Source organism: Bombus affinis, chromosome 1 (assembly GCF_024516045.1).
Source record: "Bombus affinis isolate iyBomAffi1 chromosome 1, iyBomAffi1.2, whole genome shotgun sequence".
Lineage (NCBI taxonomy): Eukaryota > Metazoa > Arthropoda > Insecta > Hymenoptera > Apidae > Bombus > Bombus affinis.
In genome coordinates this window covers 3,694,816-3,712,776 of record NC_066344.1, presented here as the reverse complement: position 1 = coordinate 3,712,776, position 17,961 = coordinate 3,694,816, and the positions used below count along the sequence as shown (strand labels likewise).

General features: G+C 37.6%; 1 protein-coding gene and 1 long non-coding RNA gene across 4 annotated transcripts in view; one reads left to right on the top strand and one right to left on the bottom strand.

The window, feature by feature from the left end:
- LOC126915615 (UPF0489 protein C5orf22 homolog) overlaps positions 1-17,961 on the bottom strand; it is a 322,696-nt gene that overhangs the window by 101,063 nt on the left and 203,672 nt on the right. The gene's annotated exons all lie outside the window — the stretch shown is intronic.
- On the top strand, positions 5,970-17,389 carry LOC126915651 (uncharacterized). 2 transcript variants are annotated; one of them, XR_007710284.1, is made up of 3 exons: positions 5,970-6,063; positions 15,652-15,814; positions 16,423-17,389. It is a non-coding gene; the product is annotated as an uncharacterized LOC126915651 (long non-coding RNA). The 2 variants fall into 2 exon arrangements; XR_007710283.1 differs by lacking the exon at positions 5,970-6,063 and adding an exon at positions 14,010-14,595.

The following is a 17,961-nucleotide window of genomic DNA, read 5'->3' as shown; positions in this document are numbered from 1 at the left end:
AATGGAAATAAAAAAAATACACAACAAGAGATTTGCTAATAGAGAAAGAAGAAAAAACCTTTCCCTCGAAAGAGAAAGACATAAGTTTACATAACTTGAAATAAATAAATGTAAACAGGGCCCTTATATTATTAGGGCTAGTTAGAATGCATCAGCAAGTATCAGATGGGAAAAGTAAGTCGCGCATGGATATGCAAATTAAAAAAGGATAACAATGTTGCGACGAGAGAATACCAATGATAGAATAACAATGTTGCGACGAACGGATAACATTGAAAGAATAATCGTACGATCATCGTTGTTCTTTGTTCCTCTTCCTCTCTCTCTCCTTTGTTGGACGCAGTGAGAATTTTCGTGTGACCACGCGGAAATTAGCTTCGATTACGATCTTGGGAGGTGTAAACTGGCAAAATGGCGGTGCTCGAAGAAGGAAATACATTGTACGGGGCGGGGCTAAGCCACTGGAAAGGGCAGACGGGTGTTAATCACGCTATCGAAGCAAGGGATCGACTAATTAACAGCGAGTTAATCGGTCGCCTTGCTGGCCCGAACCAGCCGCACGCGTTCTTTGCCATTCTGCACGCGTTTCACGAATTTTTCAAGATGAAGAAAGGTCACTGGTTACGTCTCCGAATATTAAAGTAAATTAAAAAGCGCGTTGATAATTTATGACGATATCTTTTGCTTCGAAATATTTTTAAAATGTATGCCTTTCAAGAATATCTTTTAAATCCTAGAAATTCCACAAAGCTATTAATATTTCTTAAAATACTAGAACAGTCTAGTATTTTTCGTACTAAAAAGCGTAAGAATCTGTTGGTTTTCTTATTTTGACAGCACGTGCCAGTCACGTATGTTTGTTGAACGATAAAATACACACAACCAGCAACTGATAATCCTCGACCATACTTGAAACCGTATCGGACATAAACGATAATTCTTACGATTAAATAACGATTCGCAAAACTCGCTGACAAAAGACAACGATCCATTCGAAGAACGTGTCACGGCAACAAAGAAACGATCGTTTCCACCCAAACGCCGAAGATTCACAAAACGCCATCTCCACGAGCCAGAAGCTCGTTTGCAAAAAGCCGAGTCAGCCTCCTCTTGCACACCCAATCTAACTGGTAGCGAAACCAACGAAAAACCAAGAAACGCCAAAACCCATCGACATCCGTCACTGTCACGGTATCACCGTTCCGTGTCAAGCTTAAAGCTACGTTCACACTTCACCGTGTCCCCGTGAAACTCTTCCCCCGCCTATGCGATTGATCTATTATGGCCCGTGCACACTGTACGCTCTCACTACGGTGTTCACGCGTCCCATCCTACTTCCATGTTCCAGCATTCCAGGGGCAAAACGATCGCATCGTGACGACATCACCGTGTGACGATGATCCGATGGTAATCAGCAGCGGCACGTTGCGAAACAACGAATCGAAGATTCCTGTTGTGCGCCACGAGACGACGATGACGACGACGACGGGGTGAGACACAGGGAGAGAGAGGATTGCAAGGCGTCGCGGCGCTGGTCGGTACTAGACTTGGCGTCGGTTCGTTCGTTAGCTGGACCCTCTTGCTCGCCCGTATTAATTTGCTTCCTCCTCCTCTACCCCCGTCGACACCGCCCGCCTCCTCCCCCTGCGCCTACCCTCCCCCCTTTCGTCGCGGCCCGTTTCCTCGGTCATCCCCCCCAAAACGAAAAGGGGGCTTCGGGTCGCCCGTGGTCTTAGCTGCTGGCTGCTGCCGCCACCACCGCGCATGCGGACCACGCTAATCACCCTTCGTCCTCTACCCCCTCGGACCACCCCCTCGTTGCCCCGCTCGCAGCCCACGATGTGCTTTCTACGCGCGACGCCGCCGGCTCCATGAAGGTGAGCCGGCAGAAAATTAACTGGAACTACCGACACTGTCTCTGTCTACCGTGTACTCGATGAACGGTGGATGGAGAGCGGAGCTGAATGGTCTCTGTCGCAACAACGAGCGTGCTCCAGACCTACTTCGAGCTAGTTACTCGCGACCGTGACCTTCCGGTTCGATGAAACCAGGAGACTCACGGGGAAATTAAAGCTGGGAGTTTGGTGAAGGTTGCTGGCACGAGTGTATTTGGTTTTGACGCTGTTTAGAGTCTACGGTTTTTGGCGAAAGGGTGGTTAGGAATTATTAGAGCGTCAACCACATTTTAAATTTTATTGTAGATATAGGAATGTCGAAGTCGTTATTTCTTTCTTTCGTTAATTTTTTATTCGTTTTCTTTGGTGACTATTTTTGTACAGAGGCTTCGAGAAAGAGTAATTAACTAGGTAGGATTTGAGATATAAATATGTCCATCAAATATAATTGTTTCAATAAGTACAAGATAATAGATTTCTGTAATTTATAAAATCTTCTTCCTGCATTTCTAATTTTCGTAACAGACTCCCACGTAGTATCTATCATTCCGATACATTTTTTCATCTCGATAAGCTATTTTATTTGCATATTTTTATTTGCATTTTTCTATAGATTAAAAACATCTCATCTTCGTACGTAGCGCGTCACTTGCTTAAAATTACGTTTACAAAGACTACAACCAACCTAAGCGAAATTGATTCGTCTCTCTTAATTTTTCATTTCATAATTATAAAAATCTCTACTTGCGACGACCCCGTTAGGAATTCTTCGATTTCTTCAAATAATTTTCTAATTTTAAACCATCAGCCAAAAATACACGAAGAAAACATTTTGCTCGACCTGATGCTATATACATAGAGTCAGCATAGTGTGGTCGATCGAAGGGTCGATGACGTGATGAGACTTTCGAACAGACCCAGACCGAAACGCGCGCGCCAGGAGGGTGGCGGCCCGATAGTAAACGAGTTATTGGAAAATCGTGTGAGGGGTGCGCCGAGGGAGAGGAGGTCAGCAATTTTTCGCCTCATTGGCTGTAAAAAGGAGACGCTTTATCGTTCGCAACGGCGGCAGTGGCGACGTAACCGAACGACGAGGTTCGAACGGGAAGTTCGAAGGTGGGCCGGGGGCATTAACACCGGCTCGTTGTAGATGTTGATCAGGCGGCGCATTTTTACCGAGGCCAATTTGCCGGGGATGAAGCTCGCGTGACGTTCTCCCGCTGCTCCATCCACGTAACCGCAGATAAAATATCACCTGCCCCGCCGAAAGCTATGGAAATTACGCTGGAATTTCGTTGGCAGCGCGCTCGCGTTCCAGTACGGTGTGTGGATCGTGGAGAACGAGCGATATGTCCTCCGAGGCGAAACGTAATTTCGAGAGGCGAACGTCTCTCCAACTTCTTGACGCGAGCTTCATGACCCTGTTTTCCACGAATTTCAACCGTTTAACCCTTCAGCGGTGAACGATGTAGCTATGTAACAACAAGTATGATTTTTTCACGTATCGCTGTCTGATGTAAGCACATCCTTATCGAAAGTTTTAGCGGATGCTGACAAAGTTTTCAAGAAAGTTGTAGATGCTTCGGCTAGAGCATGAATTTTGAACTGTATTTAGCTTTCAGGAAAATTGATAGTGTATTTCATAAACGCGTGTCTATTTCTTTCTCGTAGAAGATAACTCCATTCTCTATAGAGTAGAAATAGAAAGTGCTTATCAAACGAAATAATATTTCGTCGTATCTTTTACACACTAGACTTTGAGCAATTCTCCTAACATTTGTATACACTATATAGAAAGAAAATAGCAAGTATTTAATGAAATAATATTTTTTGATGCTTTTCAAAAACCAGAGTTTGAACAGATAACAGATAACGTTCATAGATGTGCACGTATAAGGTAGAGCATTTAATCGAGGCCGATTATAGCTTTTCTCTAGTTATAAGTAGGAGAAGTGTCGGAGGAAAAACGAATTTTACTAAAGCCAATAAAATGCAAGTACAACTTGGTATTGTCCATTTAAATATGTTTGCAACATTGAAAGTATGCACATAGGTAACACTTGAAAAGGACAAGGAAGCAAAAGTTTCATTTCAAAGAACATGAAATAAACATTACTTACAATTACCTACAAATAATTGAACATACGTTACAACGCGATGCTTCCATAAGATTTATCATTTAGAAATGGATAACACTTAACTACCCTATCGCCGATTGATTCCAACTTAATCAACCTAAAATTAAGACAACATACAAAAATTCTACGTTAATCGTACAAGTCTCTTTGACGATTTTCCTACTATTAAACGACTCGAGCAACAAGCAAACAATCAGCCACAGATCCATTAAAATTCCGCAACGCCGGAGAACCGCGATGCACAATAAGCTCTCCACTTCTCTCGATTAGAATCTTTCGGATCGTTGACTCTTCTCACAGGCCAATTCGTGCCATAAATAATGTAAACGGCGTGAAAAAAAAATCAAACGCCTCTTCTTTACTCGCTTTACACATGTAAACGATACGGTGTCCCAAGTTTAATTAATCGGCCACGTTTCCATATACAAACTTCAAACAACGATTTAAACATCAAACTCGACGCTGGAATATCGTGGAAAAGCGACATTGAAAAGGGCGTATCGACGCCATTGACTTCGCTACGAAAAGAAGAAGCTGCAAAAGACGAGGAGATGACTCGATAAAGGCAGCGCACGATGAATCGAGTTCAAAGAGCTCGAAGATTCCGAGAGTGCGGCATATTCGCGGGTATAAAACAGCGAAACGCTTAGCATAGTAACATCGCGGGAACGGGGGCGTCATTACCGTATTGATCGCGGGGGTGGTTCCACTCACCCCTTCGCTCTACCGGTTCCCTCTTCCTCTTTTCCGCCCTCTATCTCTGTCCATTTCTCTCTCCCATCCCTTTATGATACTCTGTTGTCGAGGATCAGCAGGGTAAGGGCCAGACCAGAAGAGATTCACAGGCGAAGAGAGGGTTGAAAGTAGGACAACGAACTTGCCGGCATAACGAGTCTCGGATCAAAGGACCAGTCTGCACGTGGAACGATCCGATAATTTGGAATCGCGCGCCATCATGCCGCTATCGATCGCCTCCGTGATGATTGTGGACGAAACATGCGCCCTCCATGATGACGCGCCCACCCTGCTGTACGCATGGGATGATTTTCGAATTATCCTTGGAATTACTCGGTCTGCGTGGTAGCCGAGAATGGTTGGCTGGAAATTTTGATTTATGTAGGTTGAAATAGGATTTGTATTATGTTAGTGGATGCGGCGGTTCTTGTAATACGTTTGTGAGGATAAATAACGAGAAGTAAAATGGAAGTTGAAATGTTATTTGGGAATGCGTTATATGTGGGTCAATCTCAGCTTTTGAACGTTTAAATTAAATAAAGGATGAGAATTAACGTGGAATGACGTTTCCCTGGTACGTTTAGACAGACGACCACGGTGAAATAAGGTGGAATTTCGTGTACAATTTGAAAGTAAATCGTGCTCTGTCTTTGAAAGTCGAGAAACATTCGGATTATAAACTATTATGTTCATTATTCGAAGATCAGATATTCATCATCGAATGTAAGAATTATATTCCAAATATTTCGGACACATATTGTCTTACCTGAACATATTAACGGCACTACCGATATTGTTGGAAAATACGACCTACGATTAATTTGAATTCATTAAATACTTTGTGATAAACTAACACGCACTAAGTACCTTAAAATGATCTAAAAAGGAAGTAATTCTAATTAATAAAATTTCCAATACTATTTTGATTATTGTAGTATACTGCTGATCGAGTATTGTTACCTTCAAAGACTTCAAATGAAGAAGCACCTCTACTACATAGTATTAAAAAGAAAATGATATTTTATTTTAAAAGATTTGAATGGAAAATTAATCTTTTTGTACAGGACGATGACGAAATGCACCCGGTTCTGATTCAGTCAGGTGATATTGACCTCCATGACGTCAAACGAAGTTCGAGGATACTTATTTTCTTTTCTTGCCGTAACCCACTCCTTTACATCCTCGCCGATGGATCCAGGACCCGTTGCAAGACCGGTTTGGTAAGAATCAACTGATCACGGAGGCAAGAAACAACTGAATCACTGTGGCTTCGACCCTTCAACTCAAGGATCAAGGTACGGATTGCTTCGTCAGAATGTCGAATATTTAAAGAATCGAGAACGAACAGTAAATTTCAAACAATGCCACAATATCCTGATTATTGTGTAATTAACAATGGTCAAGACAGTTGTATAGGAAAATGGAGCGTGCAGAAAGGAAATAACTTTTCACTTAATAATATCTATTCAAACATATTATAATACATCAAACTTTTATAGCTAATGAAAATAACGAAGATTCTAGTTTCTGTGATTTTAATGCCAAATATGTAATATTATCTTATAAATTTCTAAATTTAAGATAGATTTGCTAATATTTATGACATTATATAAAAAATATTCTTTGTCAATTTGAATCTATTGCCTTCGTATGGAATAAGTAAATAAAAACGGATTTCTGAGTCATATAATTCATGCGACGTTTTCATATTCTTAGGTGGGCTTTTTCATACTCTTCGATAAAATATTAAAATAATTGTAGCATCTAACGACGATAACAACAAGCAAAGTGAAATAAAATCATCGCTAGAGTACCTCTCCTACCTTTTCATATCATTAAGTCACTGTGGCCTGCCTATATTCTCACCGATCATCACCAATATATACACAATCAGCCAAAAATGTGAAGATACTTTTCCAGTTGTCTCTATCTTGAATCACTTATGATGTAATACTACAAATACCAATACAAATATCTTTCACTTCGATCCAATTTCTCGTCAATGTGTTTCCTCAGATAAAATTCTAATTTAATTCCTTTTTTTTTTTTAACTCTTTTCAATTTTAATCGAATGCAACGCGTAACGATACCAAACTTCTGGTCGATAATGTATGACGAAAACGCATTCTTACAGTCACACACAACTTCCGTTTTCCCAGAACATTCTACAAAAGGAATACAGAAACCTGTCTGTCAGAAAGACAACCTCTCGTTATTCCACGTTTCCACCCTCCAACTTTTTCGCCCAAAACACCTGCCACTAAAAAATTCCATGCCATGGTAAAAACTGAAGAGACGATAACGTCGAGAGGTAGAACGCACGAATGGAAGAAACTGAAAGGAGAGAAAGAAGAGATATTCGAAGCGAATCGATCGGTTGGTCGCTCGTGTGCCGGCCGACGAAAAAATAAAAATGAACTTGCTTCTCTCTTCGTGTGTGGCGTGATTGTGTGGCGCGACGATAAGTTTACCGGGGCACAATGAGCACGAGAGGATGCGGGACCTGTACCAAACAGGTTACAAAATAGTGGGTTACGTGAATCACGCTCGTGTCGCGTGCAATGTAACCGGGTCGTCGATTGTTCGCGCGAGCACGCGCAGGATCTTTATCGAAGGAGCACGATCAAATCAACTATAAGGGATATTCGAAAAATATTCGCTTGTAAGACGCACTGCAAGTTATCGAGTTGTCGTAGAATTATTTCAGACAGCTAAACCTTAACGTATTAAAATTCTACCTTAGACTTCGCACAGAATAATACAATTTGTTGTAGTTACATTACGCGACACGGATTAGATTTTAATATAACGACGATAAAATGAGAAAATATTGCATGCTTTAGGCTCAGTAAGAAAAAATATCACCATTGTCAGAAAAATAAATGAATTTGTTGTAGCGTCTTAGTCTACGTGTTTGAAGTTATGGTTCTAGTGTTTGTTTGGATCTTATGTTGTTAAAAAACGTTATCTAAAAAATTAGTTATTAGTATTATATTAAAAGATACAGAGAAGGAAATTTAAAGAGTTGTATTTAACAATTTGTAACAATTTCATATTAATTTTATTTACTTAAAACTCAAATGATAAGATTTTGAATTGAATTTATTGGAACCAATCGGAGTTAATCAATTGACATAAAGATAGAAACTGGATAGAATAACGTAATAAGAGAAAGTGGTACAAGTGTATCGTTTTCAAAGAATAAGTTAATAATAGAACCATCGTATCTGTAAAGATGAGCTCTACGGTTTCGAAATCTGCTTCTTGCGGTTGAAGCGTATCTTGAAATTTCAAACGGAATACGTAAATACTTTGGTTTCTGTGTTACAACTTGAAAAAGCAATTGATTTATCATAAACAATAATATCTTCCTTCGAACGATAAGAGAGAATATCGTATAAATATTAATATGGTCTGTCGTATCTTTTTAATATATTCAAGACAAAGCTGTTATACGGAAGAGAATATTCCTTTTATTGGATATAATACATTTCAATAAAGCCTGCAAAAAATATCAAAAATAGACATTGTACGCGAGATACGAATACATCAAGAATAAAATAAACTAAAATATTTTAGCCGCACGAATTGCAAGAAAAACTGAGACTTTATGTCTTCATGTTTCTTACAACATAATCTTATAATAATGCTGCAAGAATGCAAAAGACAATATGAAACCAAATTTCAAAATTCGTTTTCCAAATCAAAGCCAAATTGCTTCTAATGCACAGAAATTGCATACAAATTGCTTCTAATCCATGCAATGACGGCAATAAACGTCGCGAAATTGTCTTTCGATTACCACATCATAGTAACAGGAAGAGATAATGCATTCTCAAAGCCTACGCAATCATGATCGCTCGTCAGTCGAAATTTTAGGCTTGCTCGACATGGGAACGGGGGAAAGAATTGGCCGTGATCGTTAACATAATAGTGCAACAAGTAGGACTGGAATGATTTAATGTAGCACGTGATTACACAGGAAATTCGCAATTTCCATACGGTCTTGCCACCGCAACGTTCAACGACACACCGACTCACAAAAGAAAGCAAATTGCCATAAAACGTGCCTTCGTGTGCTTGCTTTTTCATTAAAATTACAAGAAGCTACGTAGCACTGCGCGAAGAAAAAAAATGGTTAGGTCGATCGAGACCTGTTAACCCCTCGAGTCCTAAATTTCTAGAATAAACGACAATATACAATTTTCGTAAGGAAACGAAACGAATGAGAAAGAAGAAGCAACGACGATAACAGAAATGGCGAGGAAACGTCGCGTTGCGTTATGACGAATGCGAATGGAAGTGATCGTTTCCCGTTATTATACGAGAACTCTGTAATAATCGGTGTAATTCTTGTTTCTCGTTCAACTGTAAGAAATTATATAGACGTGTATAAATCAACAGGCATGCAGACCATACGGAGGGAAACAAATACGAATGCGCGTAATTATTGTCTTTGCAGATGGAAACAATAAGCTGAAACCGAGCGTACAGAATGTTGCTTCGTACGTCTGCAGACTGATCTTTCCTCAAACGAGAAATTGTATTATCTTTTTAAATTAATTCGTGTTTTACAATGTAAAGATTGCGTAGAATTAGTTTGTGAAGTCGGAAAAATTAATTTGCGAGGCTTCAGAATTAATCTCATTGAGACGTAAATTTAAATAAAATGAAATTAATAAATTCGAAAGAGATGAATCTTGAATTAAAGAATTGTTAAATTGAGAACGTATGAATTAAGTATTAAGAACTTACAAATTAAGAATCGAGGAAAGTATTGCAAGATTCAGATACGTGTTTAATAGAATGTGACAGCAGCGGAAATGAGTCTGTTTCCGCAGTAAGAACGTATAATCGATAGAAATAGCTTATCTTATGGTATCTATTCATAACAAGTCACGATCTTAAACCTGATTGTAAACCGATTTAATGATTTACAATAACACTATTAAAAAATGATTGACTCTGAAAATGAGTTTCTGTCGCTAAACGTATACTAAATACATTGTGAGTATACACTGTATATTTCACGAACGATAAATTAATAAATTTGTCAAATAATTTACAACATTGCAACGAAAGATATAAGGGAAAATATTGTTAAAAATTAATATATCAGAAAATTAACAAACTGAAAAGTAAATATTGCCAACAGCTACAATAAACTAATATCGATGTCGAATAAATAACAGTAAATACAATTAATTATCACATATACGTAATTTAAAATTAAACAACGGCGATCTCTTGAAACTGATTTATTGATACATGGAATTTTTGAAATAAATAAATTTAAGGAAATACACGTTGGCTTCTAAGAAGGTGATACTAAATGATCGTGGGCGAACCACTTTACAGTAGCTATTTTGTAAAATTGTGCCGATAACTCGTCTAGGAACTAGGTTCTCCGGCTCTCTACAAAGAATTTCAACCGGTTTCAAAACGGTAGCCAGTGAACTCGATTCCTATGATTTAACAAAATTACAATTTACCCACTACTTTTTCTTCCTCTTCACCCATCATCCGCATCTCCCTGTTTTTGTTCGATCTGAAACTCCATTTCATCGAGTCCGGTTTCAATAAACAGCGGTTAAACACCTTGGCATACGTATACTTGATGGTAATATTTTAAAGCTGAAGAATGTTATTTTGCGTTCACGATATTTTTATAACAGTTTAAAACACAATCGTAATTTTCGGACAGTAATTCAGAGTAATTTTATATTATTTTCTCTAATTTTCCTCGGTACTTTTACTCTTCTGTTGCTTTTGTACTACGGGGATCATCATATTACGATTTAACATAATACTTTCAAGGATATTTTTATTCAGAATTTCAACCATTTTCTGTTTCGTCTATTTGCATCGATAACCACACCAATAATTACAATTACATGCGCGAAGAATTATTAATATGCCAGAATTAAAATTTCAACGAATCGATATCTAAACAATTTGTAATTCGCCTAAAGCATATTCATGAATTACAATAACGACCATTGGTATCCATTTCATCATCAGCCATAATTGTTAACAAACAGCGACATCAAATTCCAAGCCCAACTCGACAATCCAACGTTATCAAATTCTCTGTAAAATTGGAAAAACAAAAAATTTCCGTACTTGGAGCGCACAGAATCAATAATCATAAACGCGACTGCACAATACAGCGACTATCCATGGAGGAAAGGGATCGACCGACAGACAAACGGGAGAAACGAGAATGGCCAACGCGTGTAACGATCCAAACAATGACGCGGTAGTCGACGAACCCGTTCCTCGAAATATCAGCGATATTTCCTGGAATGGCTGTCTTAAATGGACCAAACGCAGTCCCGATATCTTGCAGCGGGAAAATAAAAACAAAAGAAAACAGAAGAGAGCGAAAGAAACGAGAGAAGGAAAAAGAAGAGAAAGAAGAAAGTTCAAATCCTTCGAGATGCTTTCTTTCTTCGCCATGCAACGATTTACGGTCAACGACTCGTCGATCCTCTCCCGTTTGAGCTTTTAAGATTACCCTCTGTCAATGCCACGAGAAATTACCATTCCCGCCACTGTCGGCCGTTATTATCGAGATTACGGATCATTATCGTTCTGTGCGGCGAGTCGAGCAAAAAAAGTTCATTTATCGTGGATCAAGACGTTGGACCGCGAGAGACGAGCATGAATTATTCAGCGAGATCGATTCGTTTGGTAAATCGTGGCCACGATTACGCGTCATACGCATCTTCGCCATTCGCTCTCCCTTTCTCTTTCTCTGTCTGTCCACGGATAAATTAGACCGAATAAGCGGGTTCCACGGATCGTCGCGTTGCGAACGTTCGAGGATCGTGGCAACAAGGTTGCGATTGATATGTTGTGCAACTGAAGAAAATTGGACGAGAACGGATCTGTTCGCAGAAACATTCGATAAACGCAAAGGACACATCAGATAGACGTTATGGCACGCTAAATAGATGCTGTCAACCGCTTTTTTGCCACATGGTTTTACGAAGAATTCCGTAGTTTGTCGGGAATATATGATAATCGGTTTTGCTTTGCTCCGATGAAATTGGTATCATCGGTGAATAATTACAAATTATTAGAGTGCGTTGAAATTAAAGTAGTCGTAAAAGTATACTTGAGCTACAGTGGAAGGAAGATCTCCTTTTCCAAGAGATAATTCGCATTCTTTAGTACGCGCATAGTTTTATTATTAGAAAATGTTTTATCCGTCAATTGCATTCTAATGGTGGTTGTAAGAAGTAACTTTTGCGTCTAGACGTAAATTATTCAGCGATGCTAATAACGTTTATGTATGTAACTATTAATGGAAAACTTCTAAGTATGCAAAATCTATGCTTCACAACTAGGAAATTGTTATTAAAATATATCCATATCGCGTATTTTCATAGAAAAGATAATTACGAGGAATTGATTAGTAAAAAAAGAACTAACATATTAATTTATAGTTCCTAATAACACGCTAAATAGTACACACTATTACAACGAAAAATAAATTTGCTACCCTCCACTACACAGTTGACGATAAATAATTTTCAATTCTTGCGCTTCATCGTCAAGATCTTATTCCATAATACCGTTAGACACGGTGAGTTTTATCCTCAAGTTTCACGTTATTAATTTTCCTGCCTTTTCCGAATCGTTTTTTGAAATTTTCTTACACGTGCGAACTTATATTCGAAGAACTCGTAAGTACTTGGACGACTTTAATAGATTAACATATCGTAGTTCGCAGTGAGATCGTCTCGGAATAAGCTACTTACTTGAAAAGTTACTTGAAAATTTCACAGGCTCGTGAATAAATTAATATGAGATACCCTGTATTAACTCGTTTAACTTTCAGGGTATAATAGAATTATACATATCTGAACTCTTCCAATCGTAACAAAATTTCAGTCAACTTTTGATTACACGAACTCCTGCTCTTGGCATCTGCTCATTTGAACTTTAATTATATTTATCTCCTGATGAGCTTAAATGAATGAAATTCCGTTTTAAGATTGCAGCACAAAATTCTCTCAAATATCCAACCAAGCGCCCAACTGCAATAATAAAGTAGCTGCAAAAACTATCGGTACGGCCTTATATTTCTTCTAAGATTTACATATTAATTAATTAGCCTCGAGTACAAGCGTATTAAAGTGATCGGAAAAATTGAATCCCACGAAAATGAAAGGTTTCGTAGCCACTGTACAACAACACACGTTTCTAAAACGTAACGAGATCTTCGAACCACCAACCTCGTCAACGCTAAAGCACCGATAACGCGAAGCCGCAAGAACGCGTCTCATTGTTCTCGAAAGACGAAAAGAAGCTGCTATCGAAGCAAAGAGTATCATTACGGAAGACGTTCGATAAACGAATCGCAAGAAACGTCCGTATCGTTGGACGTGCTTCTGCTCGGCGATCCGTACTCCTCCTCGTTCTCGTAGCTAGAATCAAATCGTTAGACATTCCTCCGCGTGGTCCTCGTGAACGAACGATTGAGACGTTCAGCACGGCGACTCGTGTGGCGCATACAAGGGGAGTCCTTGTTACCGAGTCGCCAGTCGCGAGTTGCATGCTTGGTAATCTTTCTCGAGCACGGCTGCAAAAAGCAGCGGCCATTTAACGAAGCTTAAAAACAAATCTCCGCGTTGTACCCGGTACACTTTGCTTCTCTCTCTGTTGGCCGACGTCTCTCTATCTGTATGTGTCTCACCGTTCCTCTCGACGAACCGGCGGACACGCGAGAGAACGTATCACAATGCCTAACGAGTACCCTCGTGCTTGATGCGTCTCGCGCCGGACTACGTACTGCCATGTTTCTAAAGACACACCGAGTGCTTGTTCTGCTAAGCGCTTCCCTATTTTACTGTTTCGCTTGTTACCTTCGTTCTTTTTTTTCGGATTCTCGAGAACTTTTTCTCGTTATGTCCTTTTGGTCGTTTCTTCGAGGGATTACGCTTTAACGATCGTGCGTGGGAACTGCGAGATGAAACGTTGCAATGGGCAGTGGAAGATTTCGGTGAAATAATATTTTGTTCGTTGTGTTAATTTGTTGGAGCGTCGAGAATTTGTTCAGTCACTTTGGAAAGAAAACACCGCTGCGTTTTTGATAGCTGCATTTTACTCGTTACGATATATTTTCGCAGAACGCGGACAATTTCTTTGGTCATTTTGTTCGTAATTACGAAAGTTACGTCTGTAATGGAATGGTAACAATATACGAGAGTGAAGATTCGTGTGCAGCGATTGAAAATTTTAATATCGTATTTTATATTCGTTATGATTTTTTTCTAGACTTTTCATGCCGTATAACGAATGAGAAGTAATACGCGACGATTGAAGACTTTGAAAGGTTTTACAAAGCAATTGTGTAAACCTTTGTGTGGTTTCATAAAGGGAACATATGGCTCTGTAAAAATTGAAAAACTGTGAATCGATTGTTTAAACACGATCTAATCTTCGTTCCATAAATTCTAAATAAAACAAAATTGCTATACCGAAGGTGTTTTGTATTAATAGCGTTTCATAACCTGTGAAATACGAAAAGTAGTCTATAAAATGAAGATATTATATAAATAAATTTACAATGAAAATTAAAAGGAATTTTAATAGCAATTAGGCAGACTTTTTAACATTTTGACACCATCTTACATCTATATAATTTGGACAATAAATTAAAGGAAATCTTTATGTCTATCCTCGTGCAGTTAATTACATTTATATCGTATTAATAACTATTAAAAATGTGATTTGTATCGTTTTTCTATTTCGCTAGTGTTATTGGATATATTTTTATTCGAAGCAAACAGCGGAATTAATGTTGAACGATAAAGCAGGTAACTAATTCAGGTGAATCTAAAGCGTACTCCCTACAATTGAATACTCTGTAATATTATTCAAGAGTGACCTTAAAGCTTGTTTATGCTGTAAGAGACAATAGTTCATTCGGACCGTATAATCAAGGTCTGAACTGTGGCTCATAAATCATTTAAACAATTCAGGTCGTTGACAAATTCTTTGCTCTTAAATATTATACGGTAAACTGGTTGTCGCCCACGCATTCACCAAGTAGCTATCGAGTTTTGTGTACAATGTAGCTGAAACGTGCACGAGACATTCATTCTTGATTCAAGCACGAGGTTGCCACTTTGTACCGTAGTAAAATAGGAACGTGTTAATTTCTCTAACCTTTCGTTTATTGCATTCTCAATTTCGTCGACTACCTTATAGTACTCTAAATGATTCTTTCTATGGTATTCGTTTCACAAATGACCGACAAATATGCATTCAGGCATCGTTAATTATTGGATAAGTAGTATAAAAAGCAAATCACGATTATAATAATTGGTAATAATTAAATTGGTTAAACTTCGTTCTAGAGCATTCAACATTTGTTGCTTATTTTCATATTTTGTGGCATCGTTCGAGGAAAATATGAAAAAATACCACCTTTAAGGTTAAAATTAGACGTTTCTTGGAAATCAAGAAATTCAGTGGTATTTTACTCTGTTTATAGTAATCGAATAGGATAGAATCGTGAAAGAAATATATGACTCTCGTTTTCAAAGTAATTTCACCTCTGTCTACAGCTCAATACCAATAGTATGAATAATGTAACTTCACGAGTTCTCTCGTTGCATTTCTTCTCTGCACATTCATCCTTTCGATTATCTTAAATTCTAAATCTAAATTCCTGTGAATCAACGTTCTTACTAATAACTTTCTTGATGAACGTAATCTCGCAATAAGAATAAGACAAACTGCCATATCTAGAAAGCAATACTGTAACATAGAAAAAATTCCTAAAGCAACTGTTTCTCGCTTCAAGTAAGAAGTTTTAATTCTCAAGTACAACGTATTTTCGCATTAACAATGCAACTTTCTCGAAGCAGCGTGGCAATGCAAAATTCCCGGTATCTCTCGGAAAACTAACTCATCGGAGCGTACAGCGGCGAGGAAGCACGGTTGAAATGATATTTCTCGTTGCGCCTCTCCTACGGGATCCTCGTGGCGAAACATGGCGTCTTCGCGTACAGACGAACGGCCACCATAAAGGTACCTAAGATTTCCATGAAACGGAATTCTCCTCGTTATCTCGTCGACGATGCTGCCTCGGGCCATCTCTCGATCTCGCGTGATAAATTGCACGCGAACGCACGTGCGTGTACCAACGGGCACATTCCACGTGTGCCCACACGCTTAATTTTGAGAAAAAGGGAACAAATTCCGAATCGAAAGTACTGCACTGATTATAAGGATAAAGTGAATCAGATAATAATTAAGTAACGAAATCATTACGCGTTGCGTATTGGATGATGGTCGATGGGTTTATCAAAGTTTGTTCGAATTTCTTTTTCCTTTCCCTTGAATGGATAACAAGAGATGAAACAAATGTTTTATGGAATAAGTGAGAGGATTTTGAATTTGTAGAGTTGAGTACTTTTGTGTTGGATATGAGTTTTGGATATAAATTGGACGTAGATAATTGCTATTAAAAGTATAATACATATGACGTTATGTCGTATATACGATTTAGTCAAACTTCAAAGTTTACTTACGTTTAGATAGTTAAGATGGTTGTATAGATTTGGGAGTTATTTGTTTATGAATTATAAAATTTGATAGCCAGTAATAATTTTAATACAAATAGTTTTCCTTTTTAGGTTCAAAACGAAGGACGAGCGTGGCATTTATGTGGTCTAAGGGTTTCGATTGACGTTTAAAATCTCGTTGATTCTATAAATTAATAACGCGTCGGCAATTATAAATATGCAACAAAATTTGATCAAAAGCAATTGAAATTGTAGTAAAAGAACAGACCACAGTACTGTATAGATATATGCGCAGAGTTTATGGTTATAAATTAGTATTGATGCGCTGCCGATGGAAATGAAATTTCATGAAAGGCTAAAGAAAATGTAAAATATGCAACAACACTGTATTGTTTAATGAAATTAAACTGAGAAGATATATCTATCTACCATTACATTATAAAATACATATTCATCAAATTCTTCGCTAAAATGGACATATGCATTTCTTTTTAATAAATTTACTGTCGAATAACTATGTAAAATGTGTTTATGCTACGTTAGCAACAACAATAATTTTACAATATGGACGTGAGATATTTGTATTTTTTGGAAAATGCGTTGAATGTGTATTGAATGAATTAAAACATGCATTTTAACAATATCTGCAATTAAAATTTTTTTCAATACGAACACGAGGTACCATCGGGGAATAATTAATGCGAACGCTTTCAGGAAATAATTAATATTGACATTAATAAAAACCATATTTTAGAGGAAAAGTATCAGACGAAAACACGGAAGCTTTATTTTCTCCGTCAATTAAAATGTTACACAAAAGAGCTGTCGCATTCAAATAATAAAAAGCTATTCGTTCCAAATTGATTTCGTACACATATCTATATACTTTTCATTTGGATTTTCACGACGAATTCTAGAGAATACTTTAATTATTCGTTCAATTGGAAGAACATTTTCATATGTATCAAAATAAATTTGCTCGCTAAATGAATATATTTTCATCTTCTTGTCACCAAAAATATATCAAACAGGCCACAAACGACCAATATTGAAATTATTACGTATCGTATCTCGGTGGCAAATAAGTATCGATTTCATACGTATGAACTTTGCTGCCTGTATCCAATCACATTAAAAACATTTTCCATTAAATAACAGCAGCAATAAATTTCGAAAATTGGTAGAACATTCGTTTAAAACGTTAAATTTCATTATTGGAATAAAAATATACGATTATATATATGTGTGTGTATATATATATATATCTGGTATACTAAATATTAAATTTTTTAACATTAATTTCAAAAAGTACGTTCTGTATCAACCTAAATATCTCCAAATATCTTTTCACGATATTCACCAAATAATTTAACACTCTGTATCATATTTAAATTATACATATTAATTCAATCTTCGTATTACACGCCTCTATTCATTTATTATTTCGACTGTCTACTTAGGAAATAGTGTTAAAATATGAAAAACGTTGTTAAAAATTGCGAAAAAGATACAAAAATGCCCTTACAAACCCTATGACAACAAATGTGTCTGAATTAACCTTCAAACCTTCTTTATATTCAGCAGAGAGTACAAGACCTTTTGAAAAACAGGAATGCAGACGAAGAATATGTATATCCAAAGTCTCGTCCT